General features: G+C 49.9%; 1 long non-coding RNA gene and 1 other non-coding gene across 2 annotated transcripts; both read right to left on the bottom strand.

Annotated features, from left to right (window-relative positions):
• Nucleotides 1–20,254: 20,254 nt before the first annotated feature.
• LOC141408826 (uncharacterized) lies at nucleotides 20,255–21,650 on the bottom strand. Its single transcript, XR_012425901.1, has 3 exons — nucleotides 21,554–21,650; nucleotides 20,705–20,807; nucleotides 20,255–20,405 (listed from the first exon to the last, which is right to left on the bottom strand). It is a non-coding gene; the product is annotated as an uncharacterized lncRNA (long non-coding RNA).
• Nucleotides 21,651–21,751: 101 nt separating this feature from the next.
• LOC135967973 (U2 spliceosomal RNA) lies at nucleotides 21,752–21,942 on the bottom strand. The gene has a single exon (XR_010582360.1). It is a non-coding gene; the product is annotated as a U2 spliceosomal RNA (small nuclear RNA).
• Nucleotides 21,943–24,831: the final 2,889 nt, after the last annotated feature.

Consider the following 24,831-nt stretch of genomic DNA (forward strand, 5'->3'; position numbering starts at 1 on the left):
ATTAGCAGGGCATGGTGGCGGGCGCCTGTCGTCCCAGCTACTTGGGAGGCTGAGGCAGGAGAATGGCGGGAACCTGGGAGGCGGAGCTTGCAGTGAGCTGAGATGGTGATGCACCACTGCACTCCAGCCTGTGTGACAGAGCAAGACTCCATCTCAAAAAAAAAAAAAAAAAAAAAAAAGCCTGGGCCAGTGGCTCACACCTGTAATCCCAGCACTCTGGGAGGCGGCAGGCGGGTGGATCACCAGAGGTTGGGAGTTGGAGACCAGCCTGACCAACATGGAGAAACCCCATCTGTATTAAAAAGCCCCTGAGGGAGAGTGGGGGAAAGAAGCCAGAGAGAAAAGACTTTACTGCTGAATTTTCCATGGGGCCCACTGAGACTCAAAGCTAAGGTGGGAAGGTCTTCCATCTGCTCAGCACCCAGGAGAGAAAGGTACTTTGCAGATGTTCCCTGAGAGCCTTGGGAAAAACGCCTCCCTTCCTCAACAAAGCAGGCAGGGCCTGCCCAGTTGCCCTGGCAGTAACCACATTGTGAGGTGGTTCCAGTTACAGGCAGAGGGGTCTGAGTGGGAAGAGACAGAGGTGGTGGGAGCAGTGGGCTCTGCTTGTCCCCACCTCCATCTGGGGCCTCACACCACCTCTTCCTATAATCCTGGAGACCCTACCTAATCTGTCTGGACCTCAGTTTCCTTGCCTAAAGAAGAAGTGATAGCTTGTTACCTTCTTTCACATAGCTGTTATAAGGGTCAAATAGAATAATGGATGGGAAATAAAAGTATAAAATTGTTTTTTGTTTTTTTTTTTTTTTGAGACGGAGTCTCGCTCTGTCGCCCAGGCTGGAGTGCAGTGGCGCGATCTCGGCTCACTGCAAGCTCCGCCTCCTGGGTTCACGCCATTCTCCTGCCTCAGCCTCCCGAGTAGCTGGGACTACAGGCGCCCACAACCGCGCCCGGCTAATTTTTTGTATTTTTAGTAGAGACGGGGTTTCACCGTGGTCTCGATCTCCTGACCTTGTGATCCGCCCGCCTCAGCCTCCCAAAGTGCTGGGATTACAGGCGTGAGCCACCGCGCCCGGCCATAAAGTATAAAATTGTTTAGCTACAGGTTGGTATTATCCTACCTGACCCTTCCAAGGACTGCGTCCTCAGTAGGTGGAGTGAACAGGTGAGAGGATTATTCTCGGAAGCCCAGGAAGGCTTTTGGGGATAGTCTGTACATTTAATTTTTTAACTTTTTAATTTAATTTTAATTTTATTTTTTGTTTTTTGAGACGGAGTTTCACTCTTGTTTCCCAGGCTGGAGTGCAATGACACTATCTAGGCTCACCGCAACCTCCGCCTCCCGGGTTCAAGTGACTCTTGCAAGTGATCCACCAAAGTGCTGGGATTACAGGCGTGAGCCACTGCGCCCAGCCTGGGACTGTGCATTTAAGATCACCCCAAGTGGCTGGGCGAGGTGGCTCACGCCTGTAATCCCAGCACATTAGGAGGCCAACGCAGGCAGCTCACGAGGTCAGGATATCGAAACCATCCTGGCTAACATGGTGAAACCCCGTCTCTACTAAAAATACAAAAAAATTAGTCAAGCATGGTGGCACGTGCCTCTAGTCCTAGCTACTCGGGAGGCTGAGGCAGGAGAATGGCTTGAACCCAGGAGGCGGCGATTGCAGATTGTGCCATTGCACTTCAGCCTGGGCAACAAAGCAAGACTCCGTCTCAAAAGAAAAAAAAAAAATCTCCCCAAGTAGACCATTGACCTATCTCCTATGTATACACACACTTTTACCCAGAGGTATAAATCTTTCTGAAAGCAATGAGCCCAAGTCTAGCTTCAGGGCTGGGGGCAAGGAAAGGGTGTAGGTGAAAAGGATGCTTCAAATCCAGCCTCTAGTGTGGTGGGGATTGGGGTGGGGAGCAGCCCTTGAATCAGAACAGGTCTAATGATTCTGCTGAGACATTTGGGAAAAAAAAAAACGGATTCCAGGAGAGCCTGTCAATTCCAGCAACCAGTGTTGTGGAGTCAGCTTGGGCTTTGGAATCAGACTCAGGTTCAATCCTGGCTGTGTCACCTTGTTTCATCCTGCCAAACTGCAGCTGGAATTCCCACAAAGGAGTGCCCCAAACTGTCCTGAGCGGGGAATCCAAAGAAAGCACTCAACACCGAGGTGATTGGTCCAAAGCATGTTTTAGGGGAACTTTTCTGCACACGATGTGCTGCAGCAATCCTCCAGATGGACAGCGAGAGAAAAGTGATGTTCTACCTCGCTGTGTCGGCAGTGAAGGGTCAGGGTGTGAAGTGTATATAAAAGTTTGAAGAATTTGGCTCAGCACTGTTTTTTTTCCTCCTAAACCCATATATATCTTTGTCAATGGCTGTTCAAGGCCATGGTTTGGATTCAAGACTTTTGGGGAAAACTTGCAGTGGGCTGAGTCAAAAAGCAGGCAAAGCATTCTGCTTTATGGTCAGGACACAGTATGAAAGCAGGAGAAACTGGAGGACCCTGCATGCCTACTAGCTGGGGGTACCTGGACAGGTCAGTCGGGCGCTCAGTGTATCCAAGGCCTCTCTCCTTGTTAAGGTTGTCGGAAGACCCCAGAGAATACCTTGAAAGTGCCTGCCCTCACAGTGGGGCACCCAGCTATGACCAGGTGGTAGGGACGTCCCAGCTCTGCTGCTGGGGGCACTAAGGTTTGCTGGATGTCTTTCTCTTGTAAAAAGGAGTGCTAGTTCCTTCTCCCAGCACTGAGAGATTGTCTTCTGTAACTGTAGGTACAGGAGGGTTTCCAGATGCAAAAGATGTCATTGAGGCTTGTCACTAGACATTTATCTTCATAGCATATTTATCTTATTATATATCTAAACATATTTAGATAGAAAACAATGATAGGAGGGAAGGAAAGGCACTTCAACAGTCTCAATAATTAAATGGGCAAAGGAGGAAGTGGCTATTTTTGGCATCTCTTCCTCTCTCTTTCCCTCTTTCCTCCTACCCTGGAAGGACAGAGATCAGATGGATACTTAGGGTGGAGGAGGGGGCTTGGGCTGAATTTGGGGAAAAGTCTCCAACCCTCTAAGCCAGTCTTCTTACCAGAGGATTTTCAGAGTGATTCTACCAAAATCGTTCCCTCCTCCTCATCTCCCCACCTGTGCCCTTTTTGTTTGTAGAGACAGGGTCTCACCATGTTGCCCAAGGTGATCCAAACTCTTGGGCTCAAACGATTGATCCTCCAGCCTTAGCCTCCCAAAATGCTGGAATTATAGGCAAGAGCCATCACACCCAGCCTCATCTCCCTTTTTGAGCCCCTCCTGCCTCCCATGTGCACACTGCCTCTCCCAGCTCCACCTCTAGGGCTCTGCACCACATTCTACTCTCCCTTACAATCTGGATTTTAACTCACATTGGTCCTCAGGGCACCATGCTGTCACTAATTTTTTAACGATTTGCACATTTGCAATTTAAAATAAAGCCTGGGCTGGGTGGTTCATACTGTAATCCCAGCACTTTGGGAGGCCAAGGCGGGCGGATTGCCTGAGCTTGGGAGTTCGAAACCATCCTGGGCAACATGGTGAAACACCGCCTCTACTAAAAATACAAAAAATTAGCCAGGGCCTGGAGCGATGGCGCACGCCTGTCATCCCAGCACTTTGGGAGGCCGAGGCGGGCGGATCACGAGGTCAGGAGATCGAGACCATCTTGGCTAACACAGTAAAACCCCGTTTCTACTAAAAATACAAAAAATTAGCCCAGTGTGGTGGCATGTGCCTGTAGTCCCATCTACTCAGGAGGCTGAGGCAGGAGAATTGCTTGAACCTGGGAGGCAGAGGTTGCAGTGAGCTAAGATAGTGCCACTGCACTCCAGCCTGGGTGACAGAGAGAGACTCTGTCAAACAAACAAACAAACAAACAAACAAATGAAGCCTGTAGGCTGGGGCACTGGCTCATGCGTGTAATCCCATCACTTTTGGAGGCCAAGGTGGGAAGATTTTCTGAGCCCAAGAGTTCCAGACTAGCCTGGGCAACATAGACAAGACATATCAACTGGCACCCCCACCCCACCATTTCCCAACCCCCATCTCTACAAAAAATAAAATAAAGCAAGTTTGTTGTTATTCAAGACCCAGAATATTCTGTTTTGGAAGAAGCAAAGTGTGTTTAGAAGCACAAACAGGGCCGGGCACGGTGGCTCTTGCCTGTAATTCCAGCACTTTGGGAGGCCGAGGCAGGCGGGTCACCTGAGGTCAAGAGACCAAGACCAGCCAGGCCAACATAGTGAAACCCCGTCTCTACTAAAAATACAAAAAAATTAGCTGGGTGTGGTGGCGGATGCCTGTAATCCCACCTACTCGAGAGGCTGAAGCAGGAGAATTGCTTGAATCCGGGAGGCAGAGGTTGTGGTGGGCCGAGATGGCGCCACTGCACTCCAGCCTGGGCGAAAGAGCAAAACTCCATCTCAAAACACACACACACACACACACACACACACACACACACACACACACACAAAGAAGCACAAGCAGATGAGTCCTGTGAAATATCAGCTGCAGGGCCGGGCACAGTAGCTCACGCCTGTAATCCCAGCACTTTGGGAGACCAAGGCAGGCAGATCACTTGAGGTCAGGAGTTCCGGGCCAGCCTGTCCAACATGGTGGAACCCCGCCTCTACTAATAATAAAAAAATGAGCCCGGCATGGTGGCCAGCGCCTATAATCCCAGCTACTCAGGAGGCTGAGGCAGGAGAATTGCTTGAACCTGGGAGGCAGAGGTTGCAGTGAGCTGATATCGCCCTCTGCACTCCAGCCTGGGCAACATAGCGAGACTCTGTCTCAAAAAAAAAAAGAAAACAAAACAATAGGCTGGGCATGGTGGCTCATGCCTGTAATCCTAGGACTTTGGGATGCCGAGGCAGGTGAATCACTTAAGGTCAGGAGTTAGAGACCATCCTGGCCAACATGGTGAAATGCCGTCTCTACTAAAATTACAAAAAAAATTAGCCAGGCATGGTGGCAGGTGCCTGTATTCCCAGCTACTCTGGAGGCTGAAGCAGGAGAATTGCTTGAACCGAGAAGGCAGAGGTTGCAGTGAGCTGAGATCACGCTACTGCACTCTAGCCTGTGCAATAGAGACTCAGTCTTAAAAAAAAAAAAAAAGCCAGGCGTGATGGCTCCACTTTGGGAGGCTGAGGTAGGCGGATCACCTGAGGTCGGGAGTTCAAGACCAGCCTGGCCAATATGGAAAAACCCCATTTCTACTAAAAATACAAAATTAGTCAGGCGTGGTGGCACATGCCTGCAATCCCAGCTACTCGAGAGGCTGAGGCAGGAGAATCACTTGAACCTGAGAGGTGGAGGTTGCGATGAGCCGAGATCGCACTACTGCACTCCAGTCTGGGCAACAAGAACAAATCTCCGTCTCAACGAAAACAAAAAAAAATCAGCTGCATTGTTAATTGTACAGATATGATCAATTGCTCTACCTCTATTATCAGTTCACTCACCAGCAAAGTAGGGGTAATAATACCTCCATCCTAGAGGTATTGGTATATTAAAAGAAGTAATTCGGCCAGGTGTAGTAGCTCACACTTGTAATCTCAGCACTTTGAGAGGCCAAGGCAGGCAGATCACCTGAGGTCAGGAGTTCAAGACCAGCCTGGCCAATACGGCAAAACCCTGTTTCTACTAAAAATACAAAAATTAGCTGGGTGTGGTGGCTGATGCCTGTAAACCCAGCTACTTGGGAAGCTGAGGCAGGAGAATCGCTTGAACCTGAGAGGTGGAGGTTGCAGTGAGCCGAAGGAGATGGCGCATCTACAGTCCAGCTTGGCAATAGAGCAAGACTCTGTCTCAAAAAAAAAAAAAAAAAAAAAAAAAAAAGCAGTAATCCATGTCAAGCACAAGGTTTAATAAACAGAGGCTTCTATCGTAGTATTTCATGATGTTTAAGATGTCATGGATTGTGAGAGGCACCATTATTTTATGTACCCCTCAGAAAGAAAGGAAGAAAGGAAAAAAAAAAAAAAGATGCTGACATTTAAACAGCTGTAGTGCTTTCTCCTGGCATTGGATGTAAGTTGCATCCTGGTTTCTGAGGTATAAAAATATGGAACAAAAATGTGCTCTCTGAATAAATGAAATCATCCAGGCGTGGTAGCTCACACCTGTAATCTCAGCACTTTGGAAGACCAAGGTGGTAGATCATTTGACGCAGGAGTTCAAGACCAGCCTTCCCTGCCTTGACAAAAAGTTTAAAAAGTAGTCAGGTGCGGTGGCGCATACCTGTAGTCTCAGCTTCTCACTTCCCAGGAGGCTGAGGTAGGAGCATTGCTTGATACCTGGGGACAGAGTGAGATCCTGTCTCAAAAATAAGTGAAATCAGGCACCATCACGGAGTGTGGTCACTTGGAAGCCTGGACCTTGACCCTTGGTGTCATCCATCACCTGGAAGACCTTGAACTTTCCCTCTGTGGGCCTGAATTTTCTCATGGACCAAATAAGCACAGAATGGAAGAGTTTCCTCTGGCCTGCTTGGAGGCCATAACACACTGAGAGGTAAGGGCTGCTTTGCTGCTCCCTGCTGTCCCCTGCTGCAGCAAGGAGAGAACCGGATCTTGGGGATGACCCAGCACTCCTAGGGGTGATAGAGTGCAGCAGGCTGATCCCTGATACCCAATACCCTTGTGATTTTTTTTTTTTTTTGAGACAGCATCTCACTGTGTTGTCCAGGATGGAGAGCAGTAGCGTGATCACAGCTCACTGTAACCTCAAACGCCTGGACTCAAGCGATTCTCCCATCTCAGCCTCCTGAATAGGTGGGACTACAGGTGTGTGCCACTACACCTGGCTAATATTTTTGTTTTTTGTAAAGATGGGGTCTCACTGGCCGAGCGCAGTGGCTCACACCTGTAATCCCAGCTCTTTGGGAGGCCGAGATGGGCGGATCACAAGGTCAGGAGATTGAGACCATCCTGGCTAACATGGTGAAACCCCGTCTCCACTAAAAATACAAAAAAATTAGCCGGGTGTGGTGGCAGGCACCTGTAGTCCCAGCTACTTGGGAGGCTGAGGCAGGAGAATGGCGTGAACCCAGGAGGCAGAGGTCGCGCCACTGCATTCCAGCCTGGGCGACAGAGTGAGACTCGGTCTACAAAAAAAACCAAAAAAGATGGGGTCTCAGTGTGTTGCCCAGGCTGGTCTCAAACTCCTGGGCTCAAGCGATCCTCCCACCTGGGCCTCCCAAAGTTTTGCTGGGATTACAGGCATGAGCCACTCCACATGGGCCCTCTTGTGATCTTAATCATTGTGCCAGGCTCTTCACATTCCATCCTCAGCATCCAGGTTTCCACCTTCTTGAATATGTATCACAGAACTAAGTCAATCTCTTGGAAGATTTGGTTAGCTCGAATTTCCTTCCTGAAACTCAGCCTTCTCATCTGTTCAATGGAGATTATAAACCTGACCCACTTTCCTCTAAGGTGAATGAGAATAAAGATCCACTGATAATAAAGATATAAAATTGCCAGCCAAGAGTGGGGGGCCCCTTTATACTCTGGCAGGAGGAAGAAGAAGAAGGCTGAGGATGTTGAGAAGCCTCAATTTCATCAAGTATAAAGTGTGATAAATAACGTTGCATTTGGGATTTTTTTTTCTGTCGCCCAGCCTAGAGTGTGCTAGTCCAATCACGGCTCGCTGTAGTCTTGACCTCTTGGGCTCAAGTGATGCTCTTGCCTCAGCCTCCCAACTTGCTGGCACCACAGGCATGCACTACCATGCCCAGCTAAGTTTTATTTTATTTATTATTACTATTTTTAATAGAGATGAGGTCTCACTATGTTGCCCAAGCTGGTCTTGAACTCCTGAGCTTAAGTGATCCTCCTGCCTTGGCCTCCCAAAGTGCTAGGATTACAGGTGTGAGCCACTGTAACTGGCCTTATTTTTATTATTATTATTTCTAGAGATGAGGTCTCAAACTGCTAAGCTCAAGTGATCCTCCCACTTTGCCTCCTAAAGTGCTGGGATTACAAGTGTAAGCCACTATACCTGGCTGCATTCGGGATTGTTGAAAGACCGAAAAGAAAACTTAGATACTCTGGCATACAGTGGGCTCAGAAAACAACACCCTAAAATGAAGGCCTCAGCAGCAGCCTCAGAAGTAAAAAGTTTTTCTCCGACTCTCTCCTCCTGTCTCTCAGTCCCATTTTCCCCTGAGGCTAGCCATAGACACGAAAATCCCTCTTCCCTGAGGCAGGTCATAGAAACCAGAAGCCCTTTTCTCCAAAGCCAACCTACAAGCCTAAAAATATTACTCTGTTTTTCCCTCTGTCCTATCTGTAAAAACTGGCCACAAAGAAATTACCTGACCTACTGTGTTTGACTGTAGGTCGTAAGACCCCCATTCCACAGAGCATTCTGCCCCATATCCAGAAGGAATGTATGCTCAGAGAAGCCAACAAGGATGTGGACAGGTCAGGCATGGTGGCCCATGCCTGTAATTCCCACACTGTAGGAGGCCAAGGCGGGAGGATTGCTTGAGGCCAGGAGTTCAAGATCCTCTATGTGGCAAAAGTCTAAAGGAGAAAGAGACAGACAGCAACAGCTCGTCATGTGGCTGAGGAGAAAGACATGAAAAAGGTTTCAAAAAATTTCCAATTTGAGTCTCAAAAGGCAAGACCCTGTTTCTACAAAAAATTAAAAACTTAACAAACTTTGCTGGGTGTGGTGGCACACACCTGTAGTCCTAGCTACTCCAAGAGGTTGAGATAGGAGGATCTCTTGAGCCTAGGAGTTTCAGGTTACCGTGAGGTATGATCACACCACCGCACTCCAGTCTGGGCAATAGAGTGAGACTGTGTTGCCAAAAAAAAAAAAAAAAAAAAAAAATACCTGGACAGACAGGGGCCTTAGGGATTTCCCCACTCATTGTACTCTCCTTACAGCATGCCGTCTTGTCCACTCATATGGCCTTCCATACTCTATTGACCATAAGCATTAAAATGGACAATTTTTTCTGTATCTTTGGGTCTTTGTTCTGAAGACTCTCATGTATACACATTAAAAACAAAATCATATGCCTTTTCTCCTGCCTCGTGCCAGTGATTTTTCACTGAATCTTCAGGGGGCAAAGAAGGGAAATTTCCCCTTGGTTCCCCTAAGTACTCAAAACAATACTGGGGGCCGGGAATGGTGGCTCATGCCTGTAACCCCAGTACTTTGGGAGGCTGAGGAAGGATGATTGCTTGAGCTCAGGAGTTTGAGATCAGCCTGGGCAACATAGTGAGAACCCATCTCTACCAAAAAACAAAAAATAAAAAAAAAGCAGTACCTGGGAAACCAAATTAGTAAGCAAAAGATGGCCTGATAGACATGAAAATGAGCACAGAGGCAGTAAAATAGTGAGCCCAGCAGGGTCATGATACTTACCACAAGCCAGGAGATTTACTAATCACTTTCTATTTTAGGAAATACTAATATATTTAATATTCATTCATTCAAAAAATATATGAGTGGCTACTATATGCCAGGCATTGTTCAGGGTGCTAGTCATATAAAAATGAACAAGTGACAAAGATTCCTGCTCTCGAGCTTACATTCTACTATGCTAAAATGCAATAAACACATTGGGTGACAGGTGCCATTGAGTAAAATAAAGCCAGGTAAAAGAGAACAGAGATCCTGTGTGGATGAGGGTAGAGAACACCAGGACTACAGGCTAGATTTTAAGATTCCTGTTTTATAAAGGAAAAAAAAAAAAAAAAGCCTCAGAGTTGCCTAAGCTGCTTTCCCTTGCCTTTTTTTTTCTTGGATATGGCGTCTCGCTCTGTTGCCCAGGCTGGAGTGCAGTGGGTGGCATGGTCTCGGCTCACTGCAATCTCTGCCTCCCAGGCTCAAGCGATTCTCCTGCTTCAGCCTCCTGATTAGCTGGGATTACAAGCACCTGCCACCATGCCCGACTTATTTATTTATTTATTTATTTTTTGAGATGGAGTCTTGCTCTGTCTCCCAGGCTGGAGTGCGATGGTGCCATCATGGCTCACTGCAACCTCCACCTCTGGGTTCAAGCGATTCTCCCAGCTCAGCCTCCCAAATAGCTGGGATTAGAGGTGCCAGCCACCATGCCTGGCTAATTTTTTGTATTTTTGGTACAGATGAGGTTTCACCATGTTGGCCAGGCTGGTCTCGAACTCCTGACCTCAGATGATCCACCCGCCTAGGCCTCCCAAAGTGCTGGGATTACAGGCGTGAGCCACCCTGCCTGCCCTTTTATTTTTTTTTTAGATAGGGTCTCAATCGGTCCCCCAGGTTGGAGTGGAGTGCGGTGGCCTGATCACAGCTCATTGCTGCTTTGGCCTCCTGGGGCTCAAGCTGTTTTCCCAGGGCTCAAGTGGTCCTCCCAGGCCTCAAGTGGTCCCTCAAGCTCAGTCTCCCCAGTCACTGGAACTACAAGCCTGCTCCACCACGCCCAGCACATTTTCTGTATATATATACTTTTTTTTTTTTTTTGTAGAGATGGGGCTCTCACTCTGTTGCCAAGGCTGGTCTTGAACTCCTGGGCTCAAGTGAACCTCCCATTTCGTCCTCCCAAAGTGTTGGGATTACAGGCACAAGCCACCATGCCAGGGCCAAGGCTCTTCTCAACTGCTGCAGCAAACAGCTTGGTTCCTGCCTCTTTGCAGACAGAAGACTTGTGTCTCAGGCTCAATGCTTTGTCTCATAGAGTGCTGGACACACAAGAACAAATTATCTTTCTCTAGGTATCCATTTTTGGCTCTAGGCTCTCTGCTTCACAGGTGGATGGAGTGATGGGGAAGATGCTGTGGCCAGTGCACACAGGTAGGTTCAAATCCTACCTCCCTGTGGTCTTGGGCAAGCTGCTTACCCTCTCTGCCTCAACTTCTGCATCTGTATGTAACTTTCACAAGTTTGTAATGAGGAGGGCACTTAACACAGAGACTAAGCCAAGCAGTAAATGCTTCCTATATTACTGTCTTCAGGCAACACAGTTGCTCAGTCATTTCACAGTCATGACCCCTTCCCGGGAAGCCCGTGGGACACTCTGACTCACATTGTAGACTACTGAGCCACGTCCCTTCCTCGGCTCCATTTCTGCTCCCTCCACTCCACGAGGTAGGCATTGGTGTTTCTGCTTTCCAGCTGGGGAAACAGAGTCAGGAGGTTAAGTGGTTTGCCGACAGGGCAAGGCACGGGGATGGGGCTGTGACTCCCAGGGCAGCAGCCCCCTCAGGGTGCGGTCTCGTGGCCCAATTTCTCTCTGTGGTCCCAGGAAGGGGGTGAGGGGTGGCAGGGGGCCTTTGGCTCCGCCTTCGCTTCGGACCCAGCCAGGTCGTGGGATGCTCCAGTCTTTACGGTGATGACCCGATAGCTTTCCTCAAAAGAACTTGGACCACTCTCCTCCAACTCCCTCCCACAGACTGCTAGTGATGCCTGTAAAGGTAAAGTGAGGCTGGAGCCGAACTGGGAACAAAGACACAAGGCAAATGGCAGTGAGAATAGCCTTTATTAGGACTCGCGGACGAGGTTCCTCGGTCCAAAGGTGAGGGCCAAGGAAGTCACGCTGAGGGAGGAGGGTAGGGGCTTTTTATAGCCCAAGAGGTAGGGAAGCTGGTTGTGCAAATAGGGCCTGGGGAGTCTTGAAACTAGTAGGGCAGGAGTTGAGTAAGGGTCATGAGGAAGGGGTCTTTGGAAACTGTCAACCAAAACTGCTGTTTATGAACTTGTAGAATGCAGGTGAGCTGTGGAGTGTGGTTGCCCAGCCAGAACTCTGACGCATGTAAGTCTGCAGGTGTGTACAAGGGTGAAGGGAGTCTTTAACAAAAGGCCTGCTACGCCGGTTAATGCCGCCATGTTGGGTCTAGATTCCTGCCTAACAATGCCCACACCCATTTCCCCCTGACCACTGTCTAGACCCCCTTCGGCCCCTGCCAGCAGAGCTGGACCGCAGCTGGGACTCAGACCGCTGTAGCCACGCCTACCCACGCGGGAAAGGGCGAGACATGCAAATTAGAAATGGCGCTTCAGCCATGGGGCAAAAACCGATCTGAGAATTCACTTGAAAATGTAGCCAACAATAAACCATGCCCAACAGCTTGCTGTTTTCAGCAGGCCTGTTGAGAAACAAAGGGAGTTCTCAATTGCCCCTGTCGTGGCTCACTGTGACGTGAGTGTAATATGCGTGACAGGAGGGTGGTAACGGCGCCAGCCAAAATGCTAACATTACTAAAATTTTCTGGCCTTTTAGTTCATGTCATGTGTAATTTTGTGTTTATACTAGCCTACTGTTTATGTACCTTCTCTATCCAAGGATGCTATGTCAAATGGGCCTTTGGAATATGAGAGTTAGAATAGAAGGTTATATAGTACTTCTAGCGAAGGTTAACTTTTGTTTTTTGGGTGACTGAGTGTTGTGTTTCAAATATTAGTTTGTTATATTCATGTTTCTATTGCATTATATTATGCAACTGTAGTTGAGTTTTTATTTAAGGCTTCTTTATACTTTTACTGGCTTCAGAACTATGAACTCGACTTCCCAGACTCAAATGGTTCTCCCACTTCAGCTTCCTGATCTAATATTTCAATGATTTCAAGAACGCTGCATTCATTCCTCTCCACATGCACAATTGCCAAAAGTAGGCTTTATACTCTTGCTAGTTTTTTTTTGGGTCCGTGGCTAGTCTCCATTTCCTTTTTTTTTTTTTTTTTTTTTGAGCTGGAGTCTCGCTCCGTCACCCAGGCTGGAGTGCAGTGACTGGATCTTGGCTCACTGCAAGCTCCGCCTCCCGGGTTTTATGCCATTCTCCTGCCTCAGCCTCCCGAGTAGCTGGGACTACAGGCGTCTGCCACCTCCCCCGGCTAGTTTTTTTGTATTTTTTTGTAGTAGAGACGGGGTTTCACCAGATTTGGGCTTACTGCAACCTCTGCCTCCTAGGTTCAGGCGATTCTTGTGCTTCAGCCTCCTGAGTAGCTGGGATTGCATGCATGTGCCCACCACGACTGGCTAATTTTTTGCATTTTTAGTAGAGACGGGGTTTTGCCATGTTGGTCAGCTTGGTCTCAAACACCTGACCTCAAAGTGATCCGCCCATTTGGGCCTCCCAAAGTGCTGGGGTTACAGGCCTGAGTTACTACACCTTCTTTTCTTCTTCTTCTTCCTCTTCTTCTTCCTCCTCTTCTTCTTCCTTCTTCTTCCTCTTCTTCTTCCTCTTTTCTTCCTCTTCCTCTTCTTCTTTCTTCTTCTTCTTCTCCTTCTTTCTCTTCTTCTTCCTTCTTCTTCCTCTTCTTCTTCCTCTTCTTCTTTCTTCCTCTTCTTCTTCCTCTTCTTCTTCTTCTCCTTCTTCTTCTTCCTCCTCTTCTTCTTCCTCTTCTTCTTCCTTCTTCCTCCCCTTCTTCTTCCTTCTTCTTCCTCTTCTTCCTCTTCCTCCTCCTCCTTCTTTTTCTTCTTTTCTTCTTCTTCTTCTTTTCTTCTTTTTTTTTTTTTTGAGATGGAGTTCCGCCCTTGTTGCCCAGGCTAGAGTGCAATAGTGTGATCTCAGATCACTGCAACCTCCACCTCCTGGGTTCAAGCGATTCTCCTGCCTCAGCCTCTGGAGTAGGTGGGATTACAGGCATGTGCCACCATGCCTGGCTAAATTTTTTTGTATTTTTGGTAGAGACGGGGTTTCTCCATCATGGTCAGGCTGGTCTTAAACTCCCGACCTCAGGTGATCCACCTACCTCGGCCTCTCAAAGTGCTGGGATTACAGGTGTGAGTCATAGTGCCCGGCCCCCCCTTTCTTCATTTGCTCTATCCTCCCCCTGAGGACATTGCTTGCTTTCCTCTTTCTGTTTGCTCTCCCCACCTCTCATTCCATTGTGCCTTTCACCTGTGCTGCCCACTACCCCTCCTTGTTGCTGTTGTCTTTCCTGGCTGCTGGTCACTCCATGCCAACATTTACTTTATTCCTTGAAGGTTTTAGCTCCTGGAGCACTGTCTCTCCAGCATAACTCCTGTCATCAATCGACACCCTAGTTCCCCAGTTCCTTGACCTCAGCCTTGACTACCCCAGCCACTCATTTACCTGGTCTAACCCTAGGTCTTGTCATTGTTGATTGCCATAACCCCATCCACTTTGAGGGTCACACTCTCCAATCACCTCTACCATCCCTCCCTCTGCTACCCTTTGGTACCTGTCACCCCACTCCCCACCCCCTCAACCCACATCCCCAAAGTCCTTGGGCCCACCTCTAACTAATCTAACTGCACCAACTCTAACAAACTGCACCTGTGCCACTGAGTGTAACTGGTGGAAGCTGACTGGGCTCACCTTAACCCTGGGCATGCTGGGGGAAAATAGACATCTACATTTGCTACCTGGGGTCCAATAGGTCTGCACTAGTGTGTTCTCATGCTGCTAATAAAAACATACCTGAGACTGGGTAATTTATAAAGAAAAAGAGGTTTAATGGACTCACAACTCCACGTGTCTGGGGAAGCCTCACAATCATGGTGGAAGATGAAAGGCATGTCTTACATGGTGGAAAGCAAGAGACAACTTGTGCGGTGGAACTCCCCTTTATAAAACCATCAGATCTTGTGAGACTTATTCACTGTCATGAGAACAATATGGGAAAGTCCTGGCCCCATGATTCAATTACCTCCCACTGGGTTCCACCCATGACACGTGGGAATTATGGGAGCTACAATTCAAGATGAGACTTGGGTGGGGACACAGCCAAACCATATCATTTTGTTCTGGCCCCTCCCAAATCTCATGTTCTCACATTTCAAAACCTATCATGCCTTCCCAACAGTCTTCCAGAGTCTTATTTCAGCATTAACTAAAAAGGCTACAGTCCAAAGTCTCATCTGAGACAAGGCAAGTCCCTTCCGCCTACCAGCCTGTAAAATCAAAAGCAAGTTAGGGTCGGGCATGGTGGCTCACACCTGTGATTCCAGCACTTTGGGAGGCCAAGGCAGGCAGATCATCTGAGTTTGGGAGTTTAAGACTAGCCTGGCCAGCATAGTGAAACCCCGTCTCTACTAAAAATACAAAACAATTAGCCGGGTGTGATGGCATGGGCCTGTAATCCCAGCTACTCGGGAGGCTGAAGCAGGAGAATCGCTTGAACTCAGGAGGCAGAGGTTGCAGTAAGCCAAGATCATGGCACTGCACTCCAGCCTGGGTGACAGAGTGAGACTTTGTCTCAAAAAAAAAAAAAAAAAAAAGCAAGTTTGTTACTTCCTAGATACAATGGCGGTACAGGCACTGAGTAAATACAACTGTTCAAAATGGGAGAAATTGGCCAAAATAAAGGGTTACAGACCCTATGCAAGTCTGAAGTCCAGTGGAGCAATAAAAAAAAAAATTTTTTTTTTTTTTTTGAGATGGAGTCTTGCTCTGTTGGCCAGGCTGGAGTGCAGTGGCACGATCTCGGCTCACTGCAACCTCCACCTCCCGGGTTCAAGCAATTCTCCTGCCTCAGCTTCCAGAGTAGCTGGGATTACAGGCACATGCCACAATGCCTGGCTAATTTTTTTTTGTATTTTTAGTAGAGATGGAGTTTCACCATGTTGGCCAGGCTAGTCTTGAACTCCTGACCTCAAGTGACCCTCCCACCTTGGCCTCCCAAAGTGCTGGAATTACAGGAGTGAGCCACCGTGCCTGGCAGCAGTCAAATCTTTTTTTTTTTTTTTTTTTGAGACGGAGTCTCGCTCTGTCGCCCAGGCTGGAGTGCAGTGGCGCGATCTCGGCTCACTGCAAGCTCCGCCTCCCGGGTTCACGCCATTCTCCTGCCTCAGCCTCCCAAGTAGCTGGGACTACAGGCGCCCACAACCGCGCCCGGCTAATTTTTTGTATTTTTTTAGTAGAGACGGGGTTTCACCGTGGTCTCGATCTCCTGACCTTGTGATCCGCCCGCCTCGGCCTTCCAAAGTGCTGGGATTACAGGCGTGAGCCACCGCGCCCGGCCAGCAGTCAAATCTTAAAGCCCCAAAATGATTTCCTTTGACTCCATGTCTCATGCCCAGGTCACACTGATGCAAGAGATGGGCCCCCATGGCCTTGGCAGCTCTGCCCCTGTGACTTTGCAGGATATAGCCCCCACTCCCGGCTGCTTTCACAGGCTGGCCTTGAGTATCTGTGGCTTTTCCAGGAGCAAGGTGCAAGCTGTCAGTGGATCTACCATTCTGGGGTCTGGAGGACAGTGACCCTTTTCTTGCAGTTGCAGCTCCACTAGGCACTGCCCCAGTTGGGAGTCTGTGTCAGGGCTTGCACCCCACAATATCCTTTCACACCGCCCTAGCAGTCCTTCTCCATGAGGGCTCCACCCCTGCAGCACACCTCTACATGGACATCCAGTCATTTCCACACATCCTCTGAAATCTTGGCGGAGGTTCCCAAGCCTCAGTTCTTGACTTCTGTACACTCTCAGGCACAACACCACATGAAAGCTGCCATGGCCTAGGGTTTGCACTCTCTGAAGCCACAGCCTGAGGTGTACCTAGGCCCCTTTTAGTCATGGTTGGAGCAGCTGGGATAGAAGGGACAAAGTCCCCAGGCTGCACAGAGCAGGGGGGCCCTGGGCACAGCCCATGCAACCATTTTTTCCTCCTAGGCCTCTGAGCCTGTGATGGGAGGGTCTGCCACCGGAAGGTCTCTGACATAACCTGGAGAAACTTCCCCCCATTGTCTTCATGATTAACTTCATGACTCTTAGTTACTTATGCAAATTTCTGAGGCCAGCCTGAATTTCTCAGATTTTTCTTTCTTTCTTTCTTTCTTTCTTTTTTTTTTTTTTTTTGAGATGGAGTCTTGCTCTGTTGCCAGGCTGAAGTGCACTGGCACAATCTCAGCTCATTGCAACCTCCACCTCCCAGGTTCAAGCAATTCTCCTGTCTCAGGCTCCCGAGTAGCTGGGACTACAGGGGTGTGCCACAACGCCCAGCTAATTTTTGTATTTTCAGTAGAGACCGGGTTTCACCAGGTTGGACAGGATGGTCTCAATCTCTTAACTTTGTGATCTGCCTGCCTCAGCCTCCCAAAGTACTGGGATTACAGGCATGAGGCACTGCACCCAGCCTGGGTTTTTCTTTTCTACTGCATTGCAGGCTGCACATTTTTTGAAATTGTATACTCATTTTAACGTGTTTTTTTTGTTTTGTTTTGTTTTGTTTTGAGACAGAGTCTTGCTCTGTCGCCCAAGTTGGAGTGCAGTGGCACCATCGTGGCTCACTGCAAGCTCCAACTCCCAGGTTCATGCCATTCTCCCACCTCAGCCTCCCGAGTAGCTGGAACTACAGGTACCCACTACTGCGCTCAGCTAATTTTTTGTATTTTTAGTAGAGACGGGGTTTCACCCTGTTACTCAGGATGGTCTCAATCCCCTGACCTCGTGATTGACCCACCTCGGCCTCCTAAAGTGCTGGGATTACCGGCATGAGCCACCGCGCCTGGCTTTTTTTTTTTAAATGGAGTCTTGCTCTGTGACCAGGCCACAGTGCAGTGGTGTGATCTCGGCTCATTGCAACTTCTGTCTCCCAGATTCAAGCAGTTCTCTGCCTCAGCCTCCCAAGTAGCTGGAATTACAGGAGCCCGCCACAATGCCCTGTTAATTTTTGTATTTTTAGTAGAGATGGGGCTTCACCATCTATGCCAGGCTGGTCTTGAACTACTGACCTTGTGATCTGTTCGGCCTCCCAAAGGGCTGGGACAAGAGGCATGAGCCACTGCTCCTGGCTTGTTTCACTTTTACAACTGAATGCTGGCCAGATGCTGTGACTCATGCCTGTAATCCCAGCACTCTGGGAGGCCTAGGCAGGTAGATCACGACGTCAGGAGTTTGAGACCAGCCTGGCCAATATGGTGAAACCTTATCTCTACTAAAAATACAAAAATGAGCCTGGCGTGGTGGCAGGTGCCTGTGGTCCCAGCTACTTGGGAGGCTGAGGTGGGAGAATTGTTTGAACCCGGGAGATGAAGATTGCAGTGAGCTGAGATTGTGCCACTGCACTCCAGCCCGGACGACACAGGGAGACTCCATCTAAAACAAACAAACAAACAACTGAATGCTACTGGGCACGATGGCTCATGCCTGTAATCCCACCACTTTGGGAGGCTGAGGCGGGCTGATCACCTGACATCAGTAGTTTGAGACCAGCCTGGCCTACATGGTGAAACCCCATCTCTAATAAAAAGACAATTTTTAGCCGGGTGGGGTGGCAGGCACCTGTAATCCCAGCTACTCAGGAGACTGAGGCATGAGAATCACTTGAACCCGAGAGGCAGAGGTTGCTGTGAGCCAAGACCTTGCCACTGCATGCCAGCCTCGGCGACAGAGCGAGACTGTCTCAAAAAAATAAAAACAACAGCAGCAACAACAACAAAAACCTGTATGCTTTTAACACCCAAATCACCTCTTAAATGCTTTGCAGCTTAGAAATTCTGTAACCGCCGGGCGCAGTGGCTGACGCCTGTAATCTCAACACTTTGGGAGGCGGAGGCGGGAGGATCACCTGAGGGCAGGAGTTTGAGACCAGCCTAATCAACATGGAGAAACCCGGTCTCTCCTAAAAATACAAAATCAGCCGAGCGTGGGGGCACATGCCTGTAATCCCAGCTTCTCGGGAGGCTGAGGCAGGAGAATCGCTTGAAACCCGGGAGGCGGACTTTGGGGTTAGCCGAGATCGGGCCATTGCACCCCAGCCTGCTCAATAGGAGCGAAACTCCGTACGGGAAAAAAAAAAAAAAAAAAAAAGCAAGAAAAGAAAAGAAGAACTTCTGTAACCACCGGGCACAGTGGCTCAGGCCTGTAATTCCAGCACTTTGGGAGGCCCAGGCAGGCAGATCACCTGAGTCCGAGAACAGCCTGCCTAACATGGCGAAACTCCAGTTTCTCTATAAAAATACAAAATTACCTGGGCGTGGTGGCGCAGGCCTGTAATTCCAGCTACTCCAGAGACTGAGGCAGGAGAATCGCTTGAAGCCGGGAGACGGAGGTTGCAGTGAGTCGAGATGGCGCCACTGCACTCCAGCATGGGAATCAAGGGCAAAACTCCGTCTCAAAAAAAAAAAAAAAAAAAAAAAGGGAAAAGAAAACGGAAAAGAAAAAAAGAAAAACAGAGAAAGAGAGAGAGAAGGAAAGAAAAGCCTCACAGAACTCTTCGTCTCTTTCGTTCTAAGCTTTTCCTGTTGAACAGCAACAAAGAGGAGAGAGCTTCCCCGCGGTTGCGGTGATTTACCAGGGCGTTTCTATTCAGTGGCTGACCGGCGGACAGGGAGGAGAGAGCGCCGGTTCTCTGGGGCGGCGCATGCAAATTCAAAATGGCTGCTTCTCCCAGGAGCTATGGGAATTAAAATTGAATGTGAATATTCCCACAAACTTGAAACAGTCTTACTGATGCAACATTACTAATTACAAAAAAGAAAAGTATGTGAAACTAGAGAAGAGAGTACCGGTTCATGAGAATCAATGAGTAACCAAAAGGGCCAGGCCCTTCTCAAGGGAGAAAGGCTGCACATTCACGGTTACACGTAACCCTCAGAATGACACCTAAAACTTAAACAAACGGGCCGGGCGTGGTGGCTCACGCCTGTAATCCCAGCACTTTGGGAGGCCGAGGTGGGCGGATCACAAGGTCAGGAGATCGAGACCATGGTGAAACCCCGTCTCTACTAAAAATAGAAAAAATTAGCCGGGCGCAGGGGCGGGCGCCTGTAGTCCCAGCTACTCGGGAGGCTGAGGCAGGAGAATGGCGTGAACCCGGGAGGCGGAGCTTGCAGTGAGCCGAGATTGCGCCACTGCACTCCAGCCTGGGCGACAGAGCGAGACTCCGTCTCAAAAAAAAAAAAAAAAAAAAAAAAAAAAAACTTAAACAAACGATAAGAGTTCACACGTAGTCCACCTGCCCTCCCTGCAAGAGATCACGTCTTCTTTCGCCAGATGATAGATCAGGGTCGTGAATCCCTGCAAAGATGGTCACTGCTCTAGCCTGCTGCTCCAACCCGTCCATCCCCAGCTGTAGATTGAAGGCTTGAAGTTCAAAGGGTCCCTCTTCCGCTTTCTACAAACTGGTTCCTTTATTTTTATGTTTATTGATTTGGAATGGGGTCTGGCTCTGTCACCCAGGCTGGAGTGCAGCGGTGCAGTCACTGCTCAGCGCAGCATCCACCTCCCAGCCTCCATCCATCCTCCTGCCTCAGCCTCTGGAATAGCTGGGGTGCAGATACGCCCCAGCCCGAACAGGGTTTCACTAGGTTGCCTGGGCTCTTTCTTTTTGTGTGTTTGTTTGTTTGTTTGTTTCGAGACGGGGCTCCGGCTCTGCAGCCGGGGCTGCAGTGCAATGGTGTGATCTCACCTCACCTCGCTGCGGCCTTCCGGGCTCCGGCGATCCTCCCAGTGTGCCCGGCCTGAAGACCGCCTTCAGAGAAAGAAGCAGGGGGAGTTTTGCGGAGGACAGACAAGATTTCTGGAGTTTGGAAAGGGTGAGAGATTGGGCCAGCAAAAGGAACATTCCGATCTTTATGTTGGGATGCAATTTATAGATACAGGGATGAGACCCAAAAGAGCCGGCAGAGATTTGTCATCACGGTTGCAAGGCAGCTGCCGGTGGCTGATCCCGTAAACGATGTGCATACCTAGAACGGAGCCTACAGATGCATCAAGCATGAACGGCGGAGCCACGATGCTTGGACTGACCCGATACATGGCTTATATTACCTGCACCGCAGTTTTTCCTGGGCAAACACGGAAGCGTGTCGCCGGTGCGTTGGCACCTGCCTTCAAGTGCCAGCTACTCAGCGGGCCGAAGAGGAAGAACTTCCTACGAGAAGGACACATGGACACGTATGTTGATTTACAGTAGCAAAGACTTGGAACCAACTCGAATGCCCATCAACGATAGGCTGGATAAGGAAAACGTGGCACGTATACACCATGGAATTACTAGGCAGCCATAAAAAAGGATGAGTTCATGTCCTTCATTCTCAGCAGACTGACACAGGAACCGAAACCCAAACTCCTAAGTGGGAGTTGAACGGTGAGAACACATGGACACAGGAAGGGGAACATCACACACCGGGCCCTGGCGGGGCGTGGGGTGCAAGGGGAGAGAGAGCATTCGAACAAATACCCAACGCATGCAGGGCTTCAAACCTAGATGACTGGTTGATAGGGGCAGCAGAGCACCGTGGCACACGTACACCTATGTTCCAAACGTGCACGTCCTGCACATGTACCCCAGAACTTGTGGGGGGGCGGAGGGGGGATACCAAAAAGGAGGGGGGGAGACAGAGAGAGACATAGAGAGAGACAGAGAGAGAGAGAGAGAGACAGAGACAGAGAGACAGAGAGAGAGAGAGAGAGAGAGAGTGAGAGAGAGAGAGAGAGGAAGGAAGGGAGTGAGTTCAATTCCGGGTGGATCCCATTCCCTTAAAAGGTCACCACCACTCGACTGCCAAGCTGAGATCTAACGACCTCCAAAGGAGTAGTCAGTCGGCTGCGGGGGGGTCGTAGCCTTCCCAAAGCGCTGCAGTCACAGCGTAAATGGAAGCGTGCCGCAAGGCCTACCGTCTGCCGCCCGCAGGTCAGAAACCCCACGGTACTCCAACGAGCAGTTGAGCCGGCAAGACGGCGTATCACACACGCTTGGCGTGCAAGCCGCCCCGCCCATGCGCGCGCTCTCTCTCTCTCTCTCTCTCTCTCTCTCTCTCTCTCTCTCTCTCTCAAGCGCCCCTTCTACTTTTAGCAAACGCGTTGTATCCCCGGAGGGGGTGCACCGTTCCTGGAGGTACTGCAATACCAGGTCGATGCGTGGAGTGGACGGAGCAAGCTCCTATTCCATCTCCCTGCTCCAAAAATCCATTTAATATATTGTCCTCGGATAGAGGACGTATCAGATATTAAACTGATAAGAACAGATACTACACTTGATCTTAGCCAAAAGGCCGAGAAGCGATGCCGTCGCCTTCGCGCCCGCCGTCACCGTCCCACTCTCATCCACATTCAAGTCGCGGTGAGAGCCCCACCCGCGCTCCTTGCCCCATCCCCTCTGTCTCGTCCACCCCACTATGGACGCCGTTACACACTCGGGCTCATTTCTTATTCTCCACCTTTGAAAAGGGAAATCTTACACCCGTGCTTGGATCCGGCGTTCCCGGGCTTTCATTTCGAATTTGCATACCCCGCCCTTTCACGGAGGGCGCGGCCTCCGCGGTTGACTCCGCCCCCGGGGCCGCCTCTGCCTCGGGGAGCCGGGGCTCCGCTGGGGGCGACTTCCTGGTTTCTACCCAGCCAGCGCCAAGACAGAACCGAAGGAGACTGGGGGCGAAGGCGAGAGGGGTCTGTGGAAGAGACCGCTCGGCGGAGAGCGGTCCACCTTTTCCTGGAGAAAGACGAGGTCCCAGGGCAGGAGCCCGGGCGGCGCCGGGCCTTTACTTCGTCACCAGCGGGCGGGGAGACCGGCCTCGTACCCGCCGGACGAGGGGCCCATTCCGAGTCAGGGAAGCCGAAGGCCTGGAGGCGCTTCCGGGAGCAGGGGCTGGAGTTCCTCTGCCGGGCGGGAGGCTGACACCAGACACCCGGCAGAGGGAGGCGGCGCGTGGATGGCGAGGGCCCGGCAAGGATTCTCCCCAGCCCCTGTGCCTGCGTCTCCTGTGGCTTCTGTGCACGGACCGTGTCCTGTGCTGTGCAGGGAAAGCTGCCTCTCTGCTCGGGACGTGGATTCCTTTCACCTCCTCCTCGCCTGGCTACTCCTGACGCAGGTTGTCAGGACTCCGCTTGGGTGTCACCCGTCCAGGAAGCCTCCCTTAATTAAGGGCCCTGGGCACTCACCCCATACGTGACGAGCAGCCCTCCTATGTATTTCGTCGCACCCCCGTTGTTTATATCAACTATTCCACTCACCACCCTTCTGGGCAATCCTTTATCTCCCCCTCTGAAATCCCATCACTGAGGGCTGGGACCCCTCCCCAGTACTTATCCCCGTTTGCCGGCGCTAGTCTGGTGCCTGGCGTGTGGAAGGCGCTCAGTAAACGTTTGTGGAGCGAAGAAACGACGCAAACGTGATGAGCACGACAGCCCGAAACAGAGAAGACGCAGTTAGGAGGTTACTGGCCCCGCGCGGGGGTAAAGGGGGAAGGTCGGGCTCGGGGTGGCAGGACACCAGAGGGCAGGGGTGACTGCCGGGGTGCTCTTGCGGGAGGATGGCCGTCAAGGCCCCCGGCAAGGTTGCGATAAAGTTTCTCTCCGAGGCACAGACTGCCGCCTGCGGGGTCAGCATTTACCTCTCCCTTCCTCCTTCCTAACCCAACTTCGGCGGAGAGCTGAGGGCTGAGGGCTTTAGGCGCGTTATCTCGAATGTTGGTCAATTCTAATGCTTCTGTGTTGTAAGTTTAAAATACACATGGGATTTAGAAAACAATATAAAATGATTAAAACTCTCAAAAATAAATTTTATGTTGTTTACTATTGTTTTCCTTTTTGACAGCGACTCACCCGTTTGCCCAGGTTAGAGTGTAGTTGAGGGATTCCAGTTCACTGAAACCTTCCACTCCTGAGCTCAAGCAATTCTCCTCCCTCAGCCTCCCACCATGCCTGGCTAATTTTATCTTTATATGTGACATATATGTGTATATATTGTATGTATACATATATATACGTATATCATATATATACATATATATATATATTTGATTTTCTCAAATGGATTGTTGCTCTGTCGCCCTGGCTGGAGTGCAATGGCGCAGTTTTGGCTCACTGCCATCTCTGCCTACCGGTTTCAGGTTATTCTCCTCCCTCAGCCTTCTTGGTAGCTAGGATAACAGGCGCCCACCACCACGCCCTGATAATGTTTTTGCATTCTTAATGGAGATGGGCTTTCACCATGTTGGTCAGGCTGGTCTCGAACTCCTGACCCTAGGTGATCCACTCGCCTCAGCCTCCCAAAGTGTTGGGATTATGGACCTGAGCCACTGTGCCCGGCCTTTTTTGTTTGTTTTCGTTTTGTTTTTTTGAGACAGTTTTGCTGTTGCTGCCCAGACTGGAGCGCAATGGAGCCATCTCAGCTCACCGCATCCTCCACCTTCTGGGTTTCCGTGATTCTCCTGCCTTAGCCTTCCCAGTAGCTGGGATTATAGGCATGGGCCACTATGCCCGGCTGATTTTGTATTTCTATGAGATATGGGGTTTCTATATGTTGGTCAGGCTGGTCTCAAACTCCCGACCTCAGGTGATCTGCCCGCCTCAGCCTCCCAAAGTGTTGAGATTACATGCGTGGGCCACTGCACCTGGCCTATTTTTTTTTTTCTTTTTTTCTTTTTTAGATATAGCCATGCTCTGTGGCCCAGGGTGGAGTTCAGTGATGAGATCTCGGCTCATTGCAAATTCTGCCTCCCGGGTTCAAATGATTCTCCTGCCACAGCCTCTTTAATAGCTGGGGACGCAGGAACAGGTCACCACACCCATCCAATTCTTGTATTTTTAGTACAGATTGGGTTTCACCTTGTTGGCCAGGCTGGTCCGGAACTGCTGACCTCAAGTGATCCATCCACCTCGGCCTCCCAAAGTGCTGAGATGACAATCATGAGCCACTGTACCCATACTAAGATTTTTTTGCTTTTTGTTTTTTGAGACAGAGTCTCGCTCTGTCGCCCAGGCTGCAGTGCAGTGGCGCGATCTTGGCTCACTGCAAGCTCCGCCTCCTGGGCCCACGCCATTCTCCTGCCTCAGCCTCCCGAGTAGCTGGCACAACAGGCGCCCGCCACCACGCCCAGCTAATTTTTTTTATTTTTAGTAGAGACGGTGTTTCACTGTGTTAGCCAGGATGGTCTCGATCTCCTGACCTTGTG

The sequence above is a fragment of the Macaca fascicularis genome, chromosome 16 (assembly GCF_037993035.2).
Source record: "Macaca fascicularis isolate 582-1 chromosome 16, T2T-MFA8v1.1".
NCBI classification, from domain to species: domain Eukaryota; kingdom Metazoa; phylum Chordata; class Mammalia; order Primates; family Cercopithecidae; genus Macaca; species Macaca fascicularis.